The 24,131-nt window shown below is 40.8% G+C and overlaps 1 pseudogene; it reads right to left on the reverse strand.

Annotated features, from left to right (window-relative positions):
* Positions 19,469–20,973, reverse strand: C87114 (expressed sequence C87114; annotated as a pseudogene).

Below are 24,131 nucleotides of genomic sequence, written 5' to 3' on the forward strand. Positions count from 1 at the left end.
AAGTGTAAGCTGAATAAGCCCTTTCCTCCCCAAATTGCTTCTTGATCATGATGTTTGTGCATGCATAGAAACCCTGACTAAGACAGCATTGTTATCAGTAACAAAATAACAGCTCAGAAATACTGTGTGTATCCTAGGAAGTGTGCTAAAAGTTCTAGTTACATGCTCATCAGGACAATCAGAAGCTGTAATATCAGTTTGGAAAACACAAAACAGATGAGGGAGCCAGGAATGCTTGGAGAATGGAGTAGGACCATAAGTGCTCATAAGTAACTTCTAGATCCCAGTATTTGAAAGTGGCAGATGTGGGATTTGAGTCCATTTCTGTCTAAACATAGGGATTAAGCTCTTGACTGCCACATTTTGTGCTCTCTAACACTCCTGGGGCCCTATGGGTCAGAGCAAGCTTCATCTGGCATGATGCTGATGTGTAGACTTTGGAAGAGATTTTTCAGTTCAGTAAACCCTTGAGAAGAAGAGCCTCAACCTTCCACGTAGCATATCCTGGCTCTCAAGCTGACATCTGGCCTAATTATGGCTTTTAGAGCAATAGGAAGTTGTGATAAGTGCCTGTGCATCTTCCTTCCACACATCGCTGGGTCGTGGTTACAGGCAGAGTGGGAAGCTGTCTGTAAGGGTTGCCTGGAGGCCTGTCTCCAGTCCACTCAGCTTAAGTGAGCAGCCTGGCTGGTTCTTTTTGGAGCTGACATAACAAGGCAAAGAGAGTTGTGCAGGGGGGGGGCTAGAAGGGAGCTAGCTACTCATGAACACAGGCTAGTGACTTCCTGACCATCCACCAGTGTCCAGCCAGCTCTGCCACTCCCTCTACAAATACACTAATGCCACTCCTTTGATTGCACTGAATTGCTTTGTGGCCAAAGGTCTAAAGATTCCCATGCCCAAAGCCCCCTAGTATTTGCCTCAAAATGTAGCTGTTCTTCTAAAGGAAGATTTAGATCGTGGGAGGCTTAGCAACTCACTGCCTCTTGACAACCTCTTGAAGTGGCTTTGAACTTTCTCTCCTCTTTATGGATGAAGAAGTCAAGGCCTTGAGATGTTATATAACTTACCCAAACTCATACAGCTGGTAAGCAGAAGAGCTGGAGCTCTACCACTGATCAACGGGCTGTGGAACTACATGTCATAGAAATGAATATGCATGGCCAATCCCCAAGTGCTGGTTCTTCTGTATAACCATGCCTCAGTGTCCTCATCTGCACCCTGCAGTTGCTATTCAGATAGGGGTGTGGTTTTCCTAAAGCTACATCTCCCCAAATCACACCTTCTATCTGCACCTGTATCCAGCGCTCCCTACTTCAAAGTCACCCAGCTCTTCTCCTCCCCAGGATGTAAAATTGCACCTTGATCCAAGTAAAATGAGATGTAAGATGCTGGCAGGAGTAAGAACAGAGCTCAACAGCAGGCTTGCTCACTTTTCTCCCTGGTACTCTTGCATGCCAAGATGTGCTGCCTTCCTGGACCAGCTCCACCCCCAGATTCCGTTGGAGTGGGATGCCATGATGCAAGAAGCTGCAAGGGGAAGCCAACTCCTCTTCAGCCCTTTGGGGAGCTCCTATGTAATATATTATTTTTCTCCTGCCTTTATCCTCAAAGTGCATCTTGGGGCACCTTAGGAGAAGTCAGAAAGGTACATGGCTCACATCCTACCCGCCCCACGGTCTGTGAGTCCCATCAGCAGAATGTGGAGTCAATCTCTGAAAGTCTCATTGTTGAACTATGCATCAGAGCCCCCTTAGGACAGACTGGGTGATGGCTGAGAAGCAGCTGCAACAAAAGGATTTAATTTGAAGCAATCAATTCAACTGAATCATGGGAAGTCTGCTTGGAATCAATAAATGTGCCATATCTGTCTCTTGTCTCTACTCTCTCCCTTGCTGCCTCTAGTCAGGGGGAAATTGTCCAAAGGGACCAAGTTTCAGTACAGAGAAGTGTGGATCCTGCCAAATGCAAAGAACAAGGTGCACCTCAGCCCTGAAATTAACATCTTTCCATGTGCCTCTGTCTCTTACTTCTCTTCCCTCTCCTCCCCTCTTGGTCCTCTGGTCCCATATGATTCCCTTTTCTCTTTACAACCAGCTACTCATTTCCCTTTAAGAACCCCTTGATGGTTCTTGAGACTCTATATACATGCACATGCCAGTTTAACATGGAAATGCCTCATAGGCCTATGCTCTCTCCATGCTCAAAACCAGCTGCCGGTGATACTTTGAAGGTTATGATACTTTTAGGAAGCAAGAACTCTCTGGTAAAAGAAAGTAGGTCACTAGGTGAGTAGCCTGGTCCCCAGGCCCACTATTCTCTGACTCCTGGTCCTCCAGGATGTGAGGAATTTCTACTGTAACCTACTGACTGGAGTTCTACCATGCCTTTCCTGCCATAAAGGATTTGAATTCGTGAACCTGTGAGCCTTTAAGTTGCTTCCAATACACATTTCATCACAATGATGAAAAGGAACAGAACACATGAGAGTCTGTGTCAGTGTTCTAAGACTGAGTTTACTGTAAAAATGACTGTGAGAATTCGTGATGCTAGTTGTCTTAGTAGAGCCTAGATGGCATTGATCTTGGATCTGTCAAGGCTCAGAATGGTATCTGGTTCTAACAACTAAATACCCAGGAAGAATACCTGCAGCCCTCTAGACCATGTTCTGTCCAAGCAGGACCTTAGCTTGCTGGAATAAGACAGAGTTGCCTCCTTCCCCATCATGACATATCATGGTGTTTTCCTCCACAGGGAGCCTCAAGGATGAGGGTCCCAATTGAACCACTCTCTTCTTGAGCATCATGCATAAGATTCCCCAGTGTGAACCTAATCCTCCAAAGGTGACCTCACCTTCTTCAGGTGGCCATCCATAAGGGACAATGGCTGTGAAAATGCCAAAGAGTTTTCTTTTTTCTATCCATGTGTAGAAAGGAAATATTAGTAAGTTCCTTGGGAGGTTAAAAATAGAGACAGGAGCACTTCTACTTTGGCATATACTCTCCTGATTTCAGAGCGTTCATTCATCATGGTGTGAAGAGTGTGATAGAGCATCACACTTGTACCACAGCAGTCAGTAAGCAGTACTTTCTGAGCCAGCCTTTGAGGATGCTGCTGCCTCATTTCATGTGAGGTTTATCTTCAGTTAAACCTCTCTGAGAGTTCCCTTTCAGATACCAGGGAGTGTACTTCATTAATCTCCCAGGTGATCCTCAAGTAAATCAAGTAGGTGCTGACGATGAACCACTGGGCAAGATGGTGGTTCTGTTGGTCAAACAGTTGCCACATGCACAGGCATAAGCATTTTGAATTTGGATCCGTAGAGCCAATGGAAAAGTCATGTGTAGCAGTGTTCACCAGTGATCCCAGTGATGGTTAAGTAGAGACAGGTGGATCCTTGGAGCTCGCTGACCTCACAGGCTAGCCAAATCTGCAAGCACGAGACCTTGTTGAAAGGGATATGGTCTGATATTGTCTTTGGGATTCTACATACACACATATACATGTATCACCTGTACCCACCTACCACATGTGCACACTGACACGTGTATGCACCATCCTGCACAAAACTGGGCTCATCAACACTTTGTATGAATGAGAGAAGGATAAGACTGTGGGACCCTTAAGACCCTACATTTCCACTAGGAACTACTAACAGTAGATGTTTGCTGTGAGAATGGGGTATCATTTAGCAGTGTATCATCTGCTTCATACTTCCATCAGTAACCCTATGCCCATGCATGCCCTTGCAAGAAACCCGAAATAAAGTCAGAGTCATATACAGAGGAAGACATGAAAACTGAAGGGGTCTTGTTGTGGAGAGGAACGGATCTAGGGAGGTGATAGGAAGCTAATGGGGGTGAAGATTCATACTTCCAAACCCTATTACATATGTGACCAAAACCTATTACATATGTGTGTGAAACAGGCAAAAATAAAAGAAAGGTTAAAAAAAATGTGGTTGAACCTTGTCTTAGTCAAGGTTTCTATTCCTGCACAAACATCATGACCAAGAAGCAGGTTGGGGAGGAAAGGGTTTATTCAGCTTACATTTCCACATTGCTGTTCATCACCAAAGGAAGTCAGGACTGGAACTCAAGCAGGTCAGGAAGCAGGAGCTGATGCAGAGGCCATGGAGGGATGTTCTTAACTGGCTTGCTTCCCCTGGCTTGCTCAGCATGCTCTCTTATAGAACCCAAGATTACCAGCCCAGGGATACCACCACCCACAATGGGCCCTCCCACCTTGATCACTAATTGAGAAAATGCCCCACAGCTGGATCTTATGGAGGCATTTCCCCAACTGAAGTTCCTTTCTCTGTGATAACTCCAGCTTGTGTCAAGTTGACACACAAAACCAGCCAGTACAAACCTCAAAACAATTATGCAAAAATATGAAATGAAAGAAGCCAAATAATAAACTCTGATATGAAAAGGGCAATAAGCACATTGTATAAGTGGTGTTAACATGGAAAGGGTAGGGAGCACATGGGATGAGTAGCATGCACATGGGGTAGGTAGGAAGCACAAAGGATTGGGTAGTATGAACATGGAATGGGTAGTATGAACATAGAACGGTAATATGCACATGGAATGGGCAGTGTGCACATAGAATGGGCAGTGACCAAATGTAATGGATAGTGAGCACCTGGAATGGGTAGATTTCATTACTATATATTTCTTCGATACAAAAGTTTAAGTGTACAAAGCTTAGACCCAGTCCTTCTATAGCTGCCTTTACAAACTATTTCTAGATGATATACAAGTTAAGGGCCAGATAACACACTCATATTTCTGAGTTAATTGTAAGGGTATTTTCAAGCTATTTCAATTAAAAATAACTTGGAGTAATTAAAGGACAATAGTCTAGACTACTTTGAATAGATAGTCTTCAAAGACATCAGAAATCCACAAAATGTGACATTTATGACCATTTTGTTATTAAAGATCATTTAACTAGAGACCTGTCTGCTCCTAACAGTACCCCTTTCTTGGATTCAAAGAAGAAACTGAGCATCTTTAACTCCAGGTGAGGTTGTTCATTGTGGCAAGGTAGCCACTGGGAAGGAATTGCCTATTGTATTGGTCTACAGATCAATACCATCCAGGAAAACACAAGTTATACAGAATACTTGACTGACCTTGCTGAGACAGGGTGAGCAGTCCTTAAATTTTTTTCTGCTTTACAAAAGTCTGTCAGATAGTTGTTCTAGGCCAGAAGATGGAAGACAGATGCTCCAAGTTTTTGAGGAATCGGGGGTTGTCCAGGTAGACAGCTATCTCTACATTTTGTAGTTTTGGAAGCTATGTTAGTGCTTCTTACAATTTTCTAGTAATATTTGAGTCACTCTAGGATTTCTGGTGGGATTAAAGACTGACCATAGTGTTTTAACCAACCCAAGCTGTTCAGCCTTGAAAAATAATATATAACTGAGAAGATGGTTTTCAGATACAAGCTGAAACCAGGACATAACAGTTGTAAAATTATAAGTCTTTTAAGTTAAGATAGATGGTAGATGGAATTGACAAAATTGATAGACTATGTGTTAAGTGTATCTTATACTTTATAAATTATAGGATGGTGATAGTTGTACTCAATTTATATCTGAGAGAAAAGAGCCTTTTAATTGGACAAAAAGGAGGAAATGTTGTGGATTGCTGTTGTCAAGAGGGATGCCCCAACAAGGAGTAGTGCATGGACTCAGATGATGTTGGATGAAATCTTATTTGGTCAGATAAGGCTAGAGCCTGTGATTGGCCAGTGAAAGGAAAAGGCAAACCTGAAAGTTTTAGTGAAGAGGAGAAGGGAGACAGAGGACAGAGGAAAAAGAAGATGGAGGAAGAATCTGAACCAGAACCACATGGCCTGGAGGAGCAGCAAGTAGCTAGGGATTTCATTGCTGTGAAATAGAGTAGTGAAGTGGTATATTTGTTTAGTCTATGCGTGCACCTTGTAATTATATTATTGAGTTGTGCATCCTTTGCAAGGGCATTTTGGGGTTAGTAAATATAAGCCTCTAGTGTTTTCATTTCACAGAGCTAAGGGGAGCTGAGTAAGTGGTAGCTGGTGTTCTGCAGGTCAGCCACAGGGGGTAGATGGCCTGAGAAGTGTGAGTGACAGCTCCAGACATTTCAGCAAAAACTGGTTTGGTTAGCTTAGCAAGCTAGCTGTGGAATCAGGACAAGATGGCCACATAGGCTAGCCATGAGTGAAACCAACAATGCTGCTGAGTAGCCAGGTTTAATGTGGGTTCTTTTTAAACTACATGCAACAGGTAGTGTAAATATGGACTGGGTAGTGAGCACATGGAATGGGCTGTGTACACATCAAATGTGTAGTGGCATTTCCAGGGTCTTGGTGAGAGAACAGTGGCAACCACTCTGAACAGGGAGGCCATTCCTTGCCATTCCATGCTGACCATGGATGTTGTTAGAAAAATGGAAAGTATTCCAGCCAGAACAGCACACACTTCTCAATGATGCTGTCTTGCTTGCTTTAAAGTGGTTCATTTTCTTCTTTGAATTTTAGAATGACTCCCTGTTTGGTATGGTTGCATGAGGGAGTCCTGAGATAGTACAAGCCAGCTGTACCCATGCCTGAGTAACTGTCACCCAGGAAGTGCCTTTCCTCTTTCTCCTTCAGCCTTCTTCTTATACAACAGGGATGGACCAAATCCTGGGTCACGGGAGAGTTTAAGTTGTTCTTTAAAAAAACAAAAACAACAACAACAACAAAAAAACAGACAAAGAGAGAAGAGGAGAGGAGAGGAGAGGAGAGGAGAGGAGAGGAGAGGAGAGGGGAGGGGAGGGGAGGGGAGGGGAGGGGAGGGGAGGAGAGGAGAGGAGAGGAGAGGAGAGGAGAGGAGAGGAGAGGAGAGGAGAGGAGAGAAGAGAAGAGAAGAGAAGAGAAGAGAAGAGAAGAGAGAAGAGAAAGAGGTGACGAGGTGTGTGCATGTGTGTGTGGTAAAGGTGTGTGTGTGTGTGAGAGAGAGGGGGGGGTGCATGTGTGCATGTTCACACACTGAGTACAGCATGCAGTTGCTATAGTATATATAGAGAGATCAGATGTCGAAGCGTATTTTGCATGAGACATATGTACAGGAAGGTGGGAAAATAAGACAGGTAAACAACAGTGCAGACTGGACTTATTCTCAAAGAGAAGTCCAAGATGACCTTCTAAAATATCTTCAAAGATCCCATCACCCAGGAATTCAGACACTCGTGTAACCACCTCTTTGGGTCAGTTTCTAATGCACACAGTACTGTAGAGGCAATGAGCTAGGGCTGCTGATATGAGGCCCCAGCATTTGCTGTTGGTTTTACTTAACTCTTCCTCTCTCTTTCTACTGATTCCTCCTCTTCTTCATCCTTAATCCCTCTTTCTGCCTGCTATCTATCCTTCCCTCTCTCTGATGAGACCAAGCTTCTGTGTTGCAGGTTGCTTTTAACTTCAAGATGAACTTTGAGTGAAGACTGAATACTTGGGAGGGACTTAGAATTAAACAATCGATTTATATCACTCCAGTTATCAACCCACTGGAATGTGAGATAAAAAAATATTTGTTGCTTTAAGCCATTACATTCTGGAATAATTTGTTACCAGAGAACAGACAATCAGTACAGTAATATCTTCATATTACTGCTTTTGCCAGACCCTTGCATGAGAAAGGAGAAATTAAGAGGAATGGAGCACAGTTCCTGCTTCCAGAAGTGCAAGAGCTACTAGAACCCTGAGAATAATTACATATGTAAAGCTACAAGTATGAGCAAAGCCCAGAGGTGGTAGAAAGGATTCCTAGATAGTGAAGAGTCCCAGGACTTTGACGTATAGTTAAGAGTTAGGTAAGAAAATGCTGTAAACAACCTAGCTTTGCACTGGTAAATAGCCTTGCAAGGATGATAAAGGATGGAAAACAAGACCTGTTGGGAAACAGGAGTTAGGTTATCTGCTTCCACTCCCCTAACTAATCTAGAAGAAGGGGGAGTCCTGGGCAGTCTGAGTTTGGTTTGTTTTTATTTGGTTGGTTGAACAATAATTAGTTGTTTCATCAACTAAGCTGGAGAGGAAGCAGGGAGTGTCGGAACTAATAGCACATGGGTCGTACCATACTGTCCTTCAGCTTTTTGTTTTAAAATTTGAAACACTATTAGATTATGCATGCATAAAAATACACACTAATTCATGTTCAATAATAGTTATTGTTATGTAATAAATTATCCTAAAACTTAGTGATTTCAAACAAAACAGAAAAAAAAAAACCCTAAAGGACCCACAGATTCTCATTTAATTCTAAGCTGAACATTCCTGGTTTAACATAACAAAGACATTTAATAATTAAGGGAAAATAAACTGAATAATAAATAAAACAAAATTTAATCGTCTGAAGATTGCAGACTCTTAGAATGCCTCAGCAGCTTAGGAAATCTTAGTCAAGAAGGTGGCTGGGGATTCAGTCATCTGCAGACTTGAGGTGGACCAAGCATTCACTTGCAAGATGTCCATCTGTGCTGTGACTCTTTTCTCATGATTTCCACGGAGAATCTTCCGACAGCTGCTCCACATGGTACCCAACCTCTCCCAGAACAAAGCAGTAGAGTCGGAGAGTGATTATCAATTGCTGGGGGTCTACTCTAGACTCCTAAGTCAAAATGTCACTTCTACTTGTTAGAAGTGAGGGATATCAATGAATGTGACATAACAAATCATCTTAAAAAAATAAAAAATAAAAAATGCATATGTGCATGTGGCAGTCAATAGCAGTCTGCCAGTGTGGTAGTTTCTGAGTATGTATGTATGAATGAAATAGTTACACAGTGTGCAGAAGCTTTATCATTTACTATATTACAAATAGGGTCTACGATCTTAACAAGTAAACTGAGACTGCAGGCAGACTCGCTTGGGTTCGAATCTCATAGATAATCCAGACAAAGTCAAAGCAGTCATGTATCAAGCCCAAATGCTTGTTTTCCCTATGTGTTACATGAGAATTACAGCGGACCCCAGACCTCAAAGAGAATGTTTGATTTCAGTGCAGAACTTTCCCCACTGCTACAATAAAAACAGATGACCATTTTTTAAACATTCAGCATTCTTCCTTCTGAGTGTATTTCCCCCATATTTTCTGCTATTGCTTTACAGGCTCATGGTTGACGCTTTAAGAATTCAGTACCGCGGAGCTCTTGACTCTAGCTGCATATGTATCAAATGATGACCTAGTCGGCCATCACTGGAAAGAGAGGCCCATTGGACATGCAAACTTTATATGCCCCAGTACAGGGGAATGCCAGGGCCAAAAAGTGGGAATGGGTGGGTAGGGGAGTCGGGGGGAGGGTATGGGGGACTTTTGGGATAGCATTGGAAATGTAATTGAGGAAAATACATAATAAAAAAATACTTAAATTAAAAAAAAAGAATTCAGAAGCTCAGGGCTCAGCTCTGTGAATGCCCTCACTGCCATAGGGGTGCACTTTCCACTGTAGTGAAAGCAGGGCAAAGCAGTCCGATTGTGTCTTCATTATGGACTTCTAGCAGCATAGAGGCTGCTGCTAGCCAGCAAGACGACCGAGCAGATGTGATTAACCACTTGTCTGTTTCAACAATTAGCACTTATCCCTACAGAGGCCTGATTACAATGACTAATTAGATGAAACTTCTCAAAGCCTTTGGAATCACAGTTCTTTTGCTATACAGCTCTAAGTCTTCATTGAACACCACTTGGTTTTTTTTCTAGCTCATTCTCTTTATAGAAATCAATATGGAAGTCAATAGGCTGTATGTGCCTTTAATGGAAAGGAAATGAACCAAAACCTTGTCTTGCATGTTAAAAGAGTGATTAAAATTATTCTTTTACATTTAAAAATGACTATCTCTTATCTACCCAGGGAGTTGAGTGGGTCTTTTTGCTTTGCATGTGTTTTTGTTTGGTTTATTTTTAGGGTATGCATGCATTTGTGTGTTTGCATGTGTGTGTGTGTGTGTGTGTGTGTGTGTGTGTGTGTGTGTGTGTGTATGTATGTGTGTGTGTGTGCTCCTGTGTGTGTGTTTCTGTGTGTGTAGAAGCATGTCCATGTGCAGCATGTGTGTGAGGTCACAGTCAAACTCAGCCTTCATTAATCAGGCACTGCCCATCCTGTGTTTGTGACAAGATTTTTCATTAGCCTGGAATTCACTAAGTAGGCAAAGCTGGCTGGCCAGCAAGGCCCAGGGATCTCCCTGTCTCTGCATTTTTAGCACTGTGCCTTCAACCATGCTCAACACCCAACCTTTCCTTCACACGAGTTCTGGGAACTGAACTCTGGGTCATTGCATGTGGAAGGTTAGTAATTTACTAACAGACTGAGCTAGCGCCCCACATCCAAGCATAGATTCTTTGGGAGACTTAGGGGCTTAATGTCTGTGCTGAGGTGAGGATAGCTGATGGTCCTGCCAGCAGTTCCAGTTGGATTTCACTGCATCTAAAGTGAGTCTTCCTTTGGGGGCTGGGCCTCACAGACTACAGCGGGAGAGATAGCCTCTGATCCTACCACCAGCTTCCTGTGTCCTTTGCTCTTCCATGGCATTCAGTGTGCATCTGCAACATTAAGATCTCCTCATAAAATAATTATCTGGAGGTTCTACAGACTCAAATAAGAAAAGGAGAAAATGAAACACAGAATCCTAGAGCGTCTTTAACCTCCAAACGCCAGACTGGATAAGATTTCTGCCATATCCAGGGATCCACCCCATAATCAGCATCCAAACGCTGACACCATTGCATACACTAGCAAGATTTTATCGAAAGGACCCAGATGTAGCTGTCTCTTGTGAGATTATGCCGGGGCCTAGCAAACACAGAAGTGGATTCTCACAGTCAGCTAATGGATGGATCACAGGGCTCCCAATGGAGGAGCTAGAGAAAGTACCCAAGGAGCTAAAGGGATCTGCAACCCTATAGGTGGAACAACATTATGAACTAACCAGTACCCCGGAGCTCTTGACTCTAGCTGCATATGTATCAAAAGATGGCCTAGTCAGCCATCACTGGAAAGAGAGGCCCATTGGACACGCAAACTTTATATGCCCCAGTACAGGGGAACGCCAGGGCCAAATAGGGGGAGTGGGTGAGTACGGGAGTGGGGGTGGGTGGGTATGGGAGACTTTTGGTATAGCATTGGAAATGTAAATGAGCTAAATACCTAATAAAAATGGAAAAAAAAAAGATTTCTTTTGTAGCCATCAAGGCAGCCTTGGTTCCAGGCCATTCTCTTTTGAGAGAAGAGGACATTAGGGGTTTACTTTTTTGGCTACCCGTGAATGACCATGTGCTTGAAACGACCTGTAAATTCCCGAAAACACACTAGTTGAGGGTGAGTGGCAGGACAAGATATCTGTACACATGAAATTGGGTCTGTACCCCTGTCATTGTTTGTAACCACAGCATTGAGGCTCCTGAGGTATTGTTATTTAAGAAAAATTGGTGAAGACCAAGTTGTTTATATAGTGGCCAGTAAATATTGGCCTCAGAGAAAAAAAATAGCCACAGCAAATTCTCTCTTGTCCATCCTGTCTCACTCCCAATATAGAGCAAGCATAAACACATGGGAGATGAGATATAAAAGAAGCAGTCACTTGGAGAATTTATGTTGCTACCATCTGTTGATTCAATAGATATTGAACACTGGTCTCTGAGTACTGAAGTCTTTGCATTTAGAAAGTAAAGAGTCAAAATTAGGAAATGATCCCATTCTACAAAACTCCTGACCAAACCCTAAATAAAATAAAAATAAAGGACAAAAATCAAATACTAGACAAAACAAATCACAACTTTCGTATTCAAAATACCAAGGAAGGATGAAATAAAAATACAAACTTTTCCCTAATGTACTCTATAGCTATAATTGATTAAGAATTGGAAATGGGATTTTAGAGTAGTAGGTTATTTTTATGACATGGTTAGGACATATAAACTATTTCAAGAACAACTGAATGGACACTCGGGTATTAATCTCATAGCCTAAGAACTAAACCACTATAAATCCAACTGAAGCCTCCTGTGTGTCCAACCCCTTCATCCTCCCTCTGGAGGAGCTACTGGCCTCATTTGTATTTGTCTTAGAAATGTAACGATGCATTTATTCTGCAGGGGCAAGTCTAGCTCAATAATGAAATATGGAAAAAAAGTCATTTTGTAGACTACCATGTCATAGGAACAAGCCAACAGTGAAGAAGTCTAATGGGGACTGAGAATTAGAATCTTGTTTGAAATTTTCCACAACTTACAAAGAGTACTTTGTTTTGTACATCAGCATCCAACATGTATGTGACAGTTTTGTCAAAATGCTTTTGAGTTGCAGATGGTAGATGCCCATTTGGAATTCAAGTTTGAGGATATAAAAAAGAATGAGCCTGGGCTAGAAGGTGCTTCTTCTCTTTTGTCTGTTTTGGTCTGTGTACTGATAATTTTTCTTCTATGTTGGCTTCTGCCATACCAAAGGTATTCACAGTGCTATCAGACTGAGAATATATATTGCACTGAAGGTCCTGAGATCATTATATAATCAATATACAAACCAGTCTTTCTAAAGCATTACAGATCATTTTGGACAAGATTTTCCAACCTTGTCATCTTCATTAGTTTAGAACCCACTTCCCAGCACTGGTGTTCCACTTGATTTTACTTGTGCAAAAAAAAAAAAAAAAAAATATATATATATATATATAATAATAATCTTCATTGCATGGATTGTCCTGAGAGAGGATGAAACCATTGTGTTAGTATTCTCTGAACATGTTGGCCAAACTAAAATGCATGATGTATGTATGTATGTATGTATAATAAAAGTCATGCAAGCTTTCCTAGAACAAAGGTTTTCATAGAGAGACCATACCTCAAATATAATATATATAAAATATTAATCTATATGCACCATACAATGTATTGTGCTTTATGTGTGAGAATAACACTCAGAAAATTTTAGTTTTGGTAAGCCATAAAGTCTTTTTCACATAGGTCCTTTAATTTTTTATTTTTATTTTTTAGTATACTTAACCTAAATATCATTGTTTATCCACAATTTCAATTTAGGTGAGAATCCTCTATTTTATCTGGAAAACTTAAATAACTTCTATGAATACATGTCTTCTCCGTATGGAAGGATGTGGTCCAGGTGCAGTTAATTACTTTGAGCCATGCTTATTAAACAGAGCTGACAGATGACATGACACAGGCAGTCAACAAAGGAAGATATGAGTAGGGAGATGCAAGGTCCCCACTCCAGAACGCTAGATCTCGCAGACTTTTCAGTGAGTGGAGTTTTTCTGATCAGTGTTTTCCCCCCTTCATTTTTCTACATCAAAGATAAGAACATGAGTTCTGATAGCCACCACCAGGAGTAGTTTTATTCTGATGCCCAGCAACATGTGTAATTTAATTATCTTTTTAACATGACAAAATGAAATCTAATAGCATGAAGCAATAAAAACTATCACATCAAAAATGTACGGGCAACCCAGCAGGAGGAAGAGTCCTATGAGCAGCAACAAAAGTCAGGAACCCACTTGTTCTCATATTCAAGAATTCCATAACCCTACTAAGCTGATAGCTATAATATACACTTGGAGGACCTGGTATATAGACCCATGTAGGTCCTGTGCTTGCTGCCTCGGTCTCTGTGAGCTCATAAGGTCCTTGCTTTGTTGATTCAGAGGGCCTTGTTCTCCTGCTGTCCTCCATTCCCTCTGACTCTTACAGTCTTTCCACGTCCCCTTCTCTGTGATTCCCTGAGCTCAGAGAGGAGCGATTTGATGGGGTCCTCCTATCTAGACACCCGCTCTCCAAGTAATATCTGGCTGTGGGTCTTTGCACTTGCTCCCATCTGCTGCTAGAGAAAGCCTCTCTGATGATGACTGGGCAAGACATTGATCTAGGAGTACAGAGGACTCCCATTAGAAATAACTTTATTGATACTTTTTTGATAAGTTCTGTTTGGCTTTACTCTAGGTCTCTGGGTTATCTGGTTGCTGGTCACTCAAGTAGTGTCAGGTATGGGTTCCTTCTCATGGAGGAGAACTTCAAGCCAAACCAGAGATTGGTTGACTAATCCCACAAGTCCTGTGCCACCATTTCCCTAGCATATTTTGCAAGCAGGACAGAATGTAGGTCAAAGTTTTTGTGGCTGGGTTGGTTTCCATGGTTTCCATGTTTCTTACTTGTTAGCCTGCAGAGTGCCTTCCTGCACCAAAGGACTAGAACATATGGGTGAAGGCTCAATGTAGGCACCAGCACAACTTCTCCAAACTCAATGATTGTGGGTGTTGTCCTGAGCAATGGGACTCTACTGTTAGTGCTATCGGTTTATGGAGATCATCCCTGTGTCTTAGCATCAGACTGGGTTGTTTGAGGATCTCCATGGGGCTCACTGGTCAACAACTCAATTGAGCATAACCACGCCCTGCCACTGGAAGCCTCACCTGGTGACAAGAGATGCCAACTGAGATGCCATTTACCTATTACTAGGAGTCCTCATCAGGATCAACTTCTAAGATTCTGGGAAGTTTTCATTACACTAGGTTTCCTCATTATCTCCCAAATGTTCCCCAATTCTATCTGCCTTTTCATGCACTCTCTCCCTCCACCCTAGCCCCCTCCACCTGATTTACCCCACTCCTGTCCCCATCTTCCCCCATTTCACTCACAAATCTGTTCAATTTCCCCACCGTGGAGAGATCTGTGGATTGTAGCTTGTTCCTTATTTATTTAATGGTTAACATCAACATATAAAGAAATCCATACCATATTTATCTTTCTTGGTTGGATTACTTCACTCAGAATGATTTTTTTCTAGTTACACTCACTTATCTGCAAATTTCATAATGTCATTGTTTTCAACAGCTGTGTAGTACTCGATTGTGTAAATGTAGCACATTTTCTTTATTCTGTTAAATGACATCTTGGTGGTTTCTAGTTTCTGGCTATTATGAATAAAGCTGCAATGAACATGGTTGGGCAAGTGTTCTTGTGACTATATGGAGTGTCCTTAGTATATATGCCCAATAATGATAACTAGATCTTGAGGTAGGTCAGTTCCCAATTTTCTGATGTTAGACATGTTAGTTTCCAAAGTGGCTGTACCTGTTTGCACTCCCACCAGCAATGAAAGAGTGTTTCTTTTGTTCCACATCCTTGCCAGCATGAGCTGTCTCTTATGTTATTAATTTTAGCCATTCTGACAGTTGTAAGATGGAATCTCAAAGCAGTTTTGATTTAGATTTCCAAAATCTGTAAAGAATTGTATTGGAATTTTGATGGGGATTACATTGAATCTGTAGATTGCTTTTGGTAGGATGGTCATTTTTTACTATGTTAATCCTACTGACCCATGAGCATGAGAGCATCTTTCCATCTTCTGATATCTCCTTCAATTTCTTTCTTCAAAGACTTGAAGTTTTGTCATACAAGTCTTTCACTTGTTTGGTTAAGGTTAACCCCAAGATATTTTGTATTATTTGGAACTATTGTTTCCCTAATTTCTTTTTCAGTCTGTTTGTCATTTTTAAGAAGGCTGCTGACTTTTGTGAGATAATCTTGTATGCAGCTACTTTGCTGAATGTTTTTTTTCCTTTTTTTTTAATTAGGTTTTTATTTCATTTACATTTCCAATGTTATCCCAAAAGTCCCCTACCCACTCCCCTACCCACTCCCACTTCTTGACCCTGGTGTTCCCCTGTACTGAGGCAGATAAAGTTTGCATGACCAATGGGCCTCTCCACTGATGGCCGACTAGGCCATCTTCTGATACATATGCAGCTAGAGACACGAGCTCTGGGGGGTACTGGGTAGTTCATATTGTTGTTCCACCTATAGGGTTGCAGATCCCTTTAGCTCCTTGGTTACTTTCTCTAGGTTCTCCATTGGGGGCCCTGTGATCCATCCAATAGCTGACTGTGAGCATCCACTTCTGTGTTTGCTAGGCCCCGGCATAGTCTCACAAGAGATAGCTATATCTGGGTCCTTTCAGCAAAATCTTGCTAGTGTATGCAATGGTGTCAGCATTTGGAGGCTGATTATGGGATGGATCCCTGGATATAGATCCATTGCTGAATGTTTTTATCAGCTGTAGGAGTTTCCCTGGTTGAATTTTTAAAGTCACTTATATATACTATCATATAATTTTCAAATGATACTTTGACTTCTTCCTTTAAGATTTGTATCCCCTTGGTCTCTTTCAGTTGTCTTATTGCTCTAGCTAAATCTTTAAGTACTGTGTTGAATAGATACAATTCTACCATGTAGATATGATATCTACCAATAGATATGAAGATGGTAAACACTCTCATCTTGTTCCAGATTTTAGAGGAATTGCTTGGAATTTCTTTCCCTCTAATTTGATGCTATCTATAGGCTTGTTCTAAATTGTCGTTATTATGTTTAAGTATATCTCTCCCTTGTATATTTATTCTCTCCAGTACTTTTCATCGTGAAGAGATGTTGAATTTTGTCAAAGGTCTGCAGCTAATGAGATGATGGTGTAGAATTTTCTTTTAGTTTGTCTATTTGGTGGATTACATTTACAGATCTTTGTGTATTGAACTATCCCTGAATCTCTGGAATGACTGTAGTGCTGGATGGGTTTTTAAATGTGATATGGTTTGCAAGTATTTTATTGAGGACTTTTATATCTATGTGCATAAGAGAATTTGATTTATAATTTTATTTCTTTGTTGGGTTCTGTGTGGTTTGGGTATCAGAATAACTGTGACCTCATAAAATAAATTGGGCAATGCTCCTTTTGTTTCTGTTTTGTGTAATAATTTGAAGAATATTGACATTAACTCTTTGAAAGTCTGGTAGAATTGTATCGTAAAATCATTTGGTTCTGGGATTTTTTTTGTTTGGGAGACTTTTAATGAATGTTTCTATTTCCTCAGGAGTTATAGGACTATTCAATTTTTTTTATCCTATCTTGATTAATTTTGGCAAGTGTTATGGGTATTCTGTCTAAACTCCACCCCCACAGTTCCTGGCACAGCCAGGTATGCTCCTCCCCACAGTTACATAGCAACAGCTAGGTAGGCTTGGCCCAGCATAAAAGGGGCTGCTTGACCCCTCCTCTCTTTCTTACCCTCTTAAGCTCTTGCCTATTTTTTGCCTCTTGTCCCCTTGCTCTCCCTCTCTCCCCATTCTTTCCTTTCTCTCTCCATGTGGTCATGGCCAGTCTCTACTTCTCTCTCCCTCTCTCTGCCTTATTTTGCCTCTACTACTCTCTTAACTCTCCTCCCCATGCCCTGAATAAACTCTATTTTATACTATATCAATGTGTGTCTGGTCCCACAAGGGGAAGGGATGCCTTGGCATGGGCCTGCTGAGGTACCCCCTTCCCCCACACCTCACTAGAGCAGATTCTTACAGCTCTTTCTCTTTTTATAGTCACAACAAGTGGTACCTATTGAGAAAAGTACTTATTTCTTTTAGATTTTCCAATTTGGTGGAGTACAGCCTCTTAAAATATGTCCTTCTGATTCCTAGATTTTGTTGGTGTCTGTTGTTATGCCCCCTTTCATTTCTGATTTTGTTAATTTATCTATTCTTTCTTTGTCTTTTTAGTTAGTTTGCGGGTTTGTCTATCTTGTTGATTTTCTCAAAGAACCAACTCTTTGTTTAATTGAGTCTTTGTTTTTATTTATTGATTTCAGACCTGAGTTTTATTTCTTGTTCCCTTTAGGTGTGATTAATTTTTATTGCTTTAGAGCTTTCAACTGTGCTGTTAAGTTGCTAGCATAAGATCGCTTTTTTTTTTAAATATAGGTAGTTAATGCTATGAATTTCCCTCTCAACACTTCTTTAGTTGTGTCGCATAAATTTGCAGATATTCTATATTCATTTCATTGAATTCTAGAAAGATATTTATTTCTCTCTTTATTTCTGTCATGACCAATTTTCATTCATTAGAGAGTTGTTTAGTTTCCATGAGTTTGTAAGCTTTGCATTGTTTCTATTGTTGTTGATATCCAACTTTAATATGTGGTGATCTAATAGGATGCTAGAAGTTATTTTGAGTTTCTTGTATCTTGTTGAAACTTGCTTGTTTTTGAGTATATAGTCAATTTTGGAGAAAGTTCTATGAGATGCAGAGAAGGTGTATTATTTTGTGTTTGGGGGAAATATTCCATAAATATCTATTAGGTCTTTTGGTTTATAACATCTGTTAGCTTCAGTATTTCACTCTCTGTACTTTGTCTACATAATCTGTCCATTGATGAGAGTGGGATATTGATGAAGTGGTATACTATATGTATAGGAGGGTCAATATGTGATTTAGGCTGTGGTAGTATTGCTTCTACAAACTTGGGTACCCCTGTGTTTCAGCCATACACTTTAAGAATTGAAATGTCATCCTGGTGGATCTTTTCCTTTGGTTATCATGTAGTGTCCTTACCCATTTCATTTGATTAGTTCTTGTTTGAGGTCTACTTTTATTAGGTATTAATATGGCTGTGTCATCAGCTTGCTTCTTAAAGTCTGTTTGCTTGGGGTCTATTTTCCTAATCCTTTACCTCATGGTAATGTCTGTCCTTGATGTTGAGGTGTGGTTTTTGCATGCAGCAGAAGTATGGATCCTGTTTTTGCATCCAGTCTCTTAGTCTCTGTCTTTTTATTGGGGAATTGAGACCATTGATATTGAGAGATATTAATGACCAATGATTGTTGATTCCTGATATTTGGTTGGTGGTGGTGGTGGTAGTGATGTGTGTGTTTCCCTTTTGTTTTTGCTGATGTGAGATTATGTATTTCCTGTGTTCTCATGGTGACAGTTAACCTCTTTAGATTGATGCTTTCCTTCTAGTTATGATCTGTAGGGCTAGATTTATATATAAATGTTGTTTAAATTTGACTTTATCATTGAATCTCTTCTTTTTTTTTTCTATCTCAGTAACTGAGAATATTTCAGTGTATAGTAGACTGGGCTAGTATCTGTGGTTTTTAGAGTTTACAGCACATTTGTCCTGGCCCTTCTGACTTTTAGAGTCTCCACTGAGAAGTCAGGTAAAATTCTAATAGAATAGTTCTGCCTTTATATATTTCTTGGTAACTTCTTGCAGCTTTTAATATTCTTTCCTTGTTCTTTATGTTCAGTGTTTTGATTATTATGTGGTGAGGGGGCTTTCTTTTCTGATTTTTTTTTTTTTTTGGTATTTTGTATGCTTCTTGTACCTGTATAAACATCTCCTTTTTTAGATTAGAAAATTTTTTCTTCTATGATTTTGTGAAAATATTTTCTGGGCCTTTGAGCTGGGAATTTACTCCTTCCTCTATTCCTATTATTCTTAGATTTGGTCTTTTCATACTGTCCTGGATTTCCAGGATGTTTTTTTAATATCTATACTTTTTTTGTTTATTTCTTACATGCATATTATTAGGTAAAAGCCAATCTGAAAGGTAGAATACTGTATGATTTCAAATGTACGGCACTCTAGACACTTGTCGCACCCACAGATTATTTAGCACAAGCAATGAATTCTATACTATAGTCAATAATATATCAGTACTGGCTAGACAGTGTGGTACAGGCATGTAAATCCCAACACTCAGGAAGACCACCACAAGTTTCTGGTCTCCTAGAATTTCCAGATCAACTATAGTTACTACATCATAAAGCTTTACTCAAAAAGAAAAAAAAAACTATTAAAAATATACGTTTTGCTTGCTAATTTGAAACTGCTCCCCATCCCCTCCAAAAAAAATCTATGAAAAAATAAAAGTATAGCAAAACAAACCCACTAAAACAAAATCATTTCTCAGATAGTTAAGCATTTAGCAAATCCAAAACAAGACCATGAGGATACGGCAAGATGGTAGGTTTTAGGAGGGTGTCATTAGATAGATGGCTGCTGATTTGTCGGCAGATTGTCCTCTCTGCTGGAAAAGACAGGAGCAGGGGCTTCTGAAGACTGATATCCAGGTTTTTTAGCCATTATAGGGAACATAGAATGTTTTTCTTTGCTTCTTCCCTTCCCTTCAGATCAGAGTAAAACCTTGATATTGTCTAAGGCAGCATATTTGGGGATAGTGCATTTTTCTTTGTATGGCTTCTAATTTTAAAGTTTCTCATGATCTTCTTGTTGCTGTGAACAAATTCAGGACATGACAAATTATCTTCCACTCTTGGTTCTTGGACAACACAGGCTGGTAAAGGAAAGAGAAAATCCATCCCTTGGGGAGTGTCTGGAACCCAGGAGAGAACAGCATGAAATTGCAGGCGAATCCAGCCTTTCCTATCTGCAGGGCACTGCCTTCCATGGACCACACACCATCTGAATCCAGTGGTTTGTGGCAGAAAGGCCTCTACAGAAGAGGGAGAAGGACAGCGATTCACAGACACTGGCTGAGCAACTCTCAGCAATTCTTCTCCAGGCTGCAAATATGGACGCCTAAGCCTCTAAGATGAAGGTAGACTTTCCAGTGTACCATTCTCCTGCTTCCTACTTTAGCAGCTGCTTAAAGGCTGGATTCCTATGAAGACTATCTTGGGTTTCTTTGGGAACCAGCTTCATTCTTGCCTCATAAGCTGTGTTGGGAATATATCATTCTTGTATAGAATATGAATGTCTCCAACATCTCAAATAAACCTCAACTTTCTTGCCATCTGTACTCAAGTTATGATAACAAAACCATTCCGGAAGAACGTTCTGGAACACATCATTAATAGGAGGCAGGGTGGCCAGAGGAGAGGTGCTTGGTATGGTTCTTGTTGGGTGTTTGATTCCCTCATACCTCACCAGACTGGTGGTTTGTGGTCTATGGTTGAAGAAACATTTGATTCTGTAGGATATTCTGTGGTTGGCTCCTCAGTAAATGGGACCAGTGTTAAAACCACACTTCCTTCAACCATTTTTTTCTCAGATTGGTTCTTGTTGTAAGTCTCCTGGACGAAGTATGACACTTTCAGGCAGGCTTGGGCAAAGGCAGCAGTTGAGTGAATGCCAACTTCTTTTATAGGTCTATTTATACATTTTTTTCTAATTAGTTATTTTATTAATTTATACCTCAAATGTTCCCCCCCAAACCCCCTTACAGAGTTCTTCTCCCATTCCCCCTATTCACTCTGAGAAGTTGCCCCTCCCCCACCAGATATCCCCTCACCCTGGGGCATCAAGTTTCTATAAGATTAGGCACATCCTCTCCCACAGAGGCCAGAAAAGACAACCTTCTGCTATATATGTGCTTTGGACTAGCCCTGTATGCTCTTTGGTTGGTGGCTTAGTCTCTAAGAACTCCCAGGGGTCCAGGTTAGTTGACACTGTTGGTCCTCCTGTGGAGTAATCATCAACTACAGTTCCTTTAATCCTTCACCTAACTCTTCCATAGGAGTCCCCAACCTCTATCCAATGCTTGGCTGTATCTGCATCTGTCTCACTCAGCTGCTGAGTAGAGGTTCTCAGAGGACAGCCATATTAGGCTCCTGTTGCAAGCACAGCATAACATCATTAATAGTGTCAGGGATTGGTATCCACCCATGGAATGGAGCCCAAGTTGGGCCAGACACTGGTTGGCCATTCCTTCAGTTGCTGGAAGCCATGGCCTCAGCCATGGCCTTGTGGATATTTTCTAGTTTACATAAACAATCATGAGAGAACATTCATCATCATAACAGTAAGAATGTTTGTGGGAAAAGAGGACACTGTGACCATTGGTTCCAGGAGCTGAAAATTGCCACCTGACCTTCAGAGAGCCCCTGGGCTCTTCCCCCGTACCTTGGAGCCTCCTCTTGCTTATGCTTATATTGCCACTCCTGAATAAAGTTTTTAGAGCTTGATCATTATGATTAACTTGCCCTCATTCTTGTCCCTCCCACTCTCTCTCTCTCTCCTGCCCTGGGTCCCCACTGTCCCTGAAGGTCAGGGCATTCAGGCTCTGCTCCATTTTGTCCCTGCATTAATTTTACATAGGAGAGACGTTGGGTTGAAAGATTTGTAGGTGGTGTTTTAGTCAGGGTTTCTATTCCTGCACAAACATCATGACCAAGAAACAAGTTGGGGAGGAAAGGGTTTATTCGGCTTACACTTCCATACTGCTGTTCATCACCAAGGAAGTCAGGTCTGGAACTCAAGCAGGTCAGGAAGCAGGAGCTGATGCAGAGGCCATGGAGGATGTTCCTTACTGGCTTGCTTCCCCTGGCTTGCTCAGCCTGCTTTCTTATAGAACCCAAGACTGCCAGCCCAGAGATGGTCCCACCCACAAGGGGCCTTTCCCCCTTAATCACTAATTGAGAAAATACCCTACTAGATCTCATGGAGGTACTTCCCCAACTGAAGTTCCTTTTTCTGTGATAACCCCAGCTGTGTCAAGTTGACACAAAACTAGCCAGTACAGGTGGGTTGGTGTCTTATCCCTTCACTGGGGGTGAGGGTCATGTCTGGGTAGTAGAGGCGATCATTTCAGATTCCATATCTCCACTGTTAGGTATTTTAGCTAAGGCCACCTCATTGAGTCCTGAGATCCTCCCCCATCCCAGGTTCCTTTTTCTCTTCCCCCTTACTCCCATGATTATTTTGTCCTTCTTCTAAGTGGGATTTAAACAAAGTCATTTGGGCTTTCCTTCTTATTTAACTTCTTCAGATCTGTGGGGTATATCATTGGTATTCTGAACTTTTGGGCTAATATCCACTTATCAGTGAGCTCATACCATGCATGTCCTCTTGGGTCTGGGTTACATCACTCAGGATGAAATTTTCTAGTTCCATTCATTTGTCTGAAAATTCATGATGCCCTTGGTTTTAATAACTGAATAGTATTCCATTGTGTAAATAATCCACATTTTCCATATTGATTCTTCATTTGAAGGGCATCTAGTTGCTTCCAGTTTCTGGCTATTATGAATAAGGCTGCTATGAACATGGTGGAGCACTGTCCTTGTAGTATGGTGGAGCATCTTTTGTGTATATGCCCAGGAAAGGTATAGCTGGGTCTTCAAGTAGAACTATTTTCAATTTTCTCAGGAACTGCCAGATTGATTTCCAGAGTTGTTGTACAACTTTGCAATCCCACCAGCAATGGAGGAGTGTTCCTCTTTCTCCACATGCTTGCTAGCATGTGCTGTCTCTTGAGTTTTTGATCTTAACCATTCTGATTGGTGTAAGGTTGAATCTAAGGGTTATTTTGGTTTTTATTTCTCTGATGACTAAGGATGTTGAACATTTCTTTAAGTGCTTCTTTGCTATTTGAGATTTCTCTGTTCAGGATTCTGTTTTGCTCTGTACCCTATTTTAAAATTGGGTTATTTGATTCCTTGGAGTCTAACTTCTTGAGTTCTTCATATATTTTGGAAACCATTAGCCTTCTGTCAGATCCTAGTGAAGCTATTTTCCAAATCTGTAGACTGTCATTTAGTTCTATTGTCAGTGTCCTTTGCCTTGCAGAAGCTTTTAAGTTTTAGGTTTCATGTGGTCTCATTTATTAATTGTCACTCTTGGAGCCTGAGTCATTGGTGTTCTGTTCTTCCTTTCCAACTTGTATCCCTTTGTTCTCCTTTTCTTGTCTTAGTGCCTTAGCTAGAACTTCAAGAACTACATTGAATAAATAGAGGGAGAGTGGTCAGCCTTCTCTTGTCTGAGATTTTAGTGGGAATGCTTCAAGTTTCTCTCTGTTTAATTTGATGTTGGCTATTGGTTTGCTGTATATTACTTTTATTACGTTTAGGTATGTGCCTTGAATTTCTGATCTCTCTAAGACTTTTAACACAAAGGGATGTTGGATTTTATCAAAGGCTATTTTTTAGCATCTAATGACATGATTATGTGATTTTTTTTCTTTGAGTTTGCTTATATAGTCAATTACATTGATGAATTTTTGTATATTAACTATGTGTGTGTAATTATTTTCTTCTGGTTTGTTATGTGATGATTAATTTCTTGTGTTTTCTTGGATGTAGTGTTGGAGTTTTCCTTCTAGAATCCTCTGTAGGCTGGATTATTAGAAAGATGTTGTTTAAATGTGGTTTTGTCATGGAATATCTTGATTTCTCCATCTATGGTGATTGAAAGTTTTTCTGGGTACAGTAGTTGGGCCTGGCATCTGTGGTTTCTTAGGGTCTGTAAGACATCTATCTATCTGTCCAGGACTTTCTGGCTTTTAGAGTCTCTATTGAGAATTCATG

This window comes from Mus musculus, chromosome 16 (assembly GCF_000001635.26).
Source record: "Mus musculus strain C57BL/6J chromosome 16, GRCm38.p6 C57BL/6J".
In the NCBI taxonomy this organism is placed as follows: domain Eukaryota; kingdom Metazoa; phylum Chordata; class Mammalia; order Rodentia; family Muridae; genus Mus; species Mus musculus.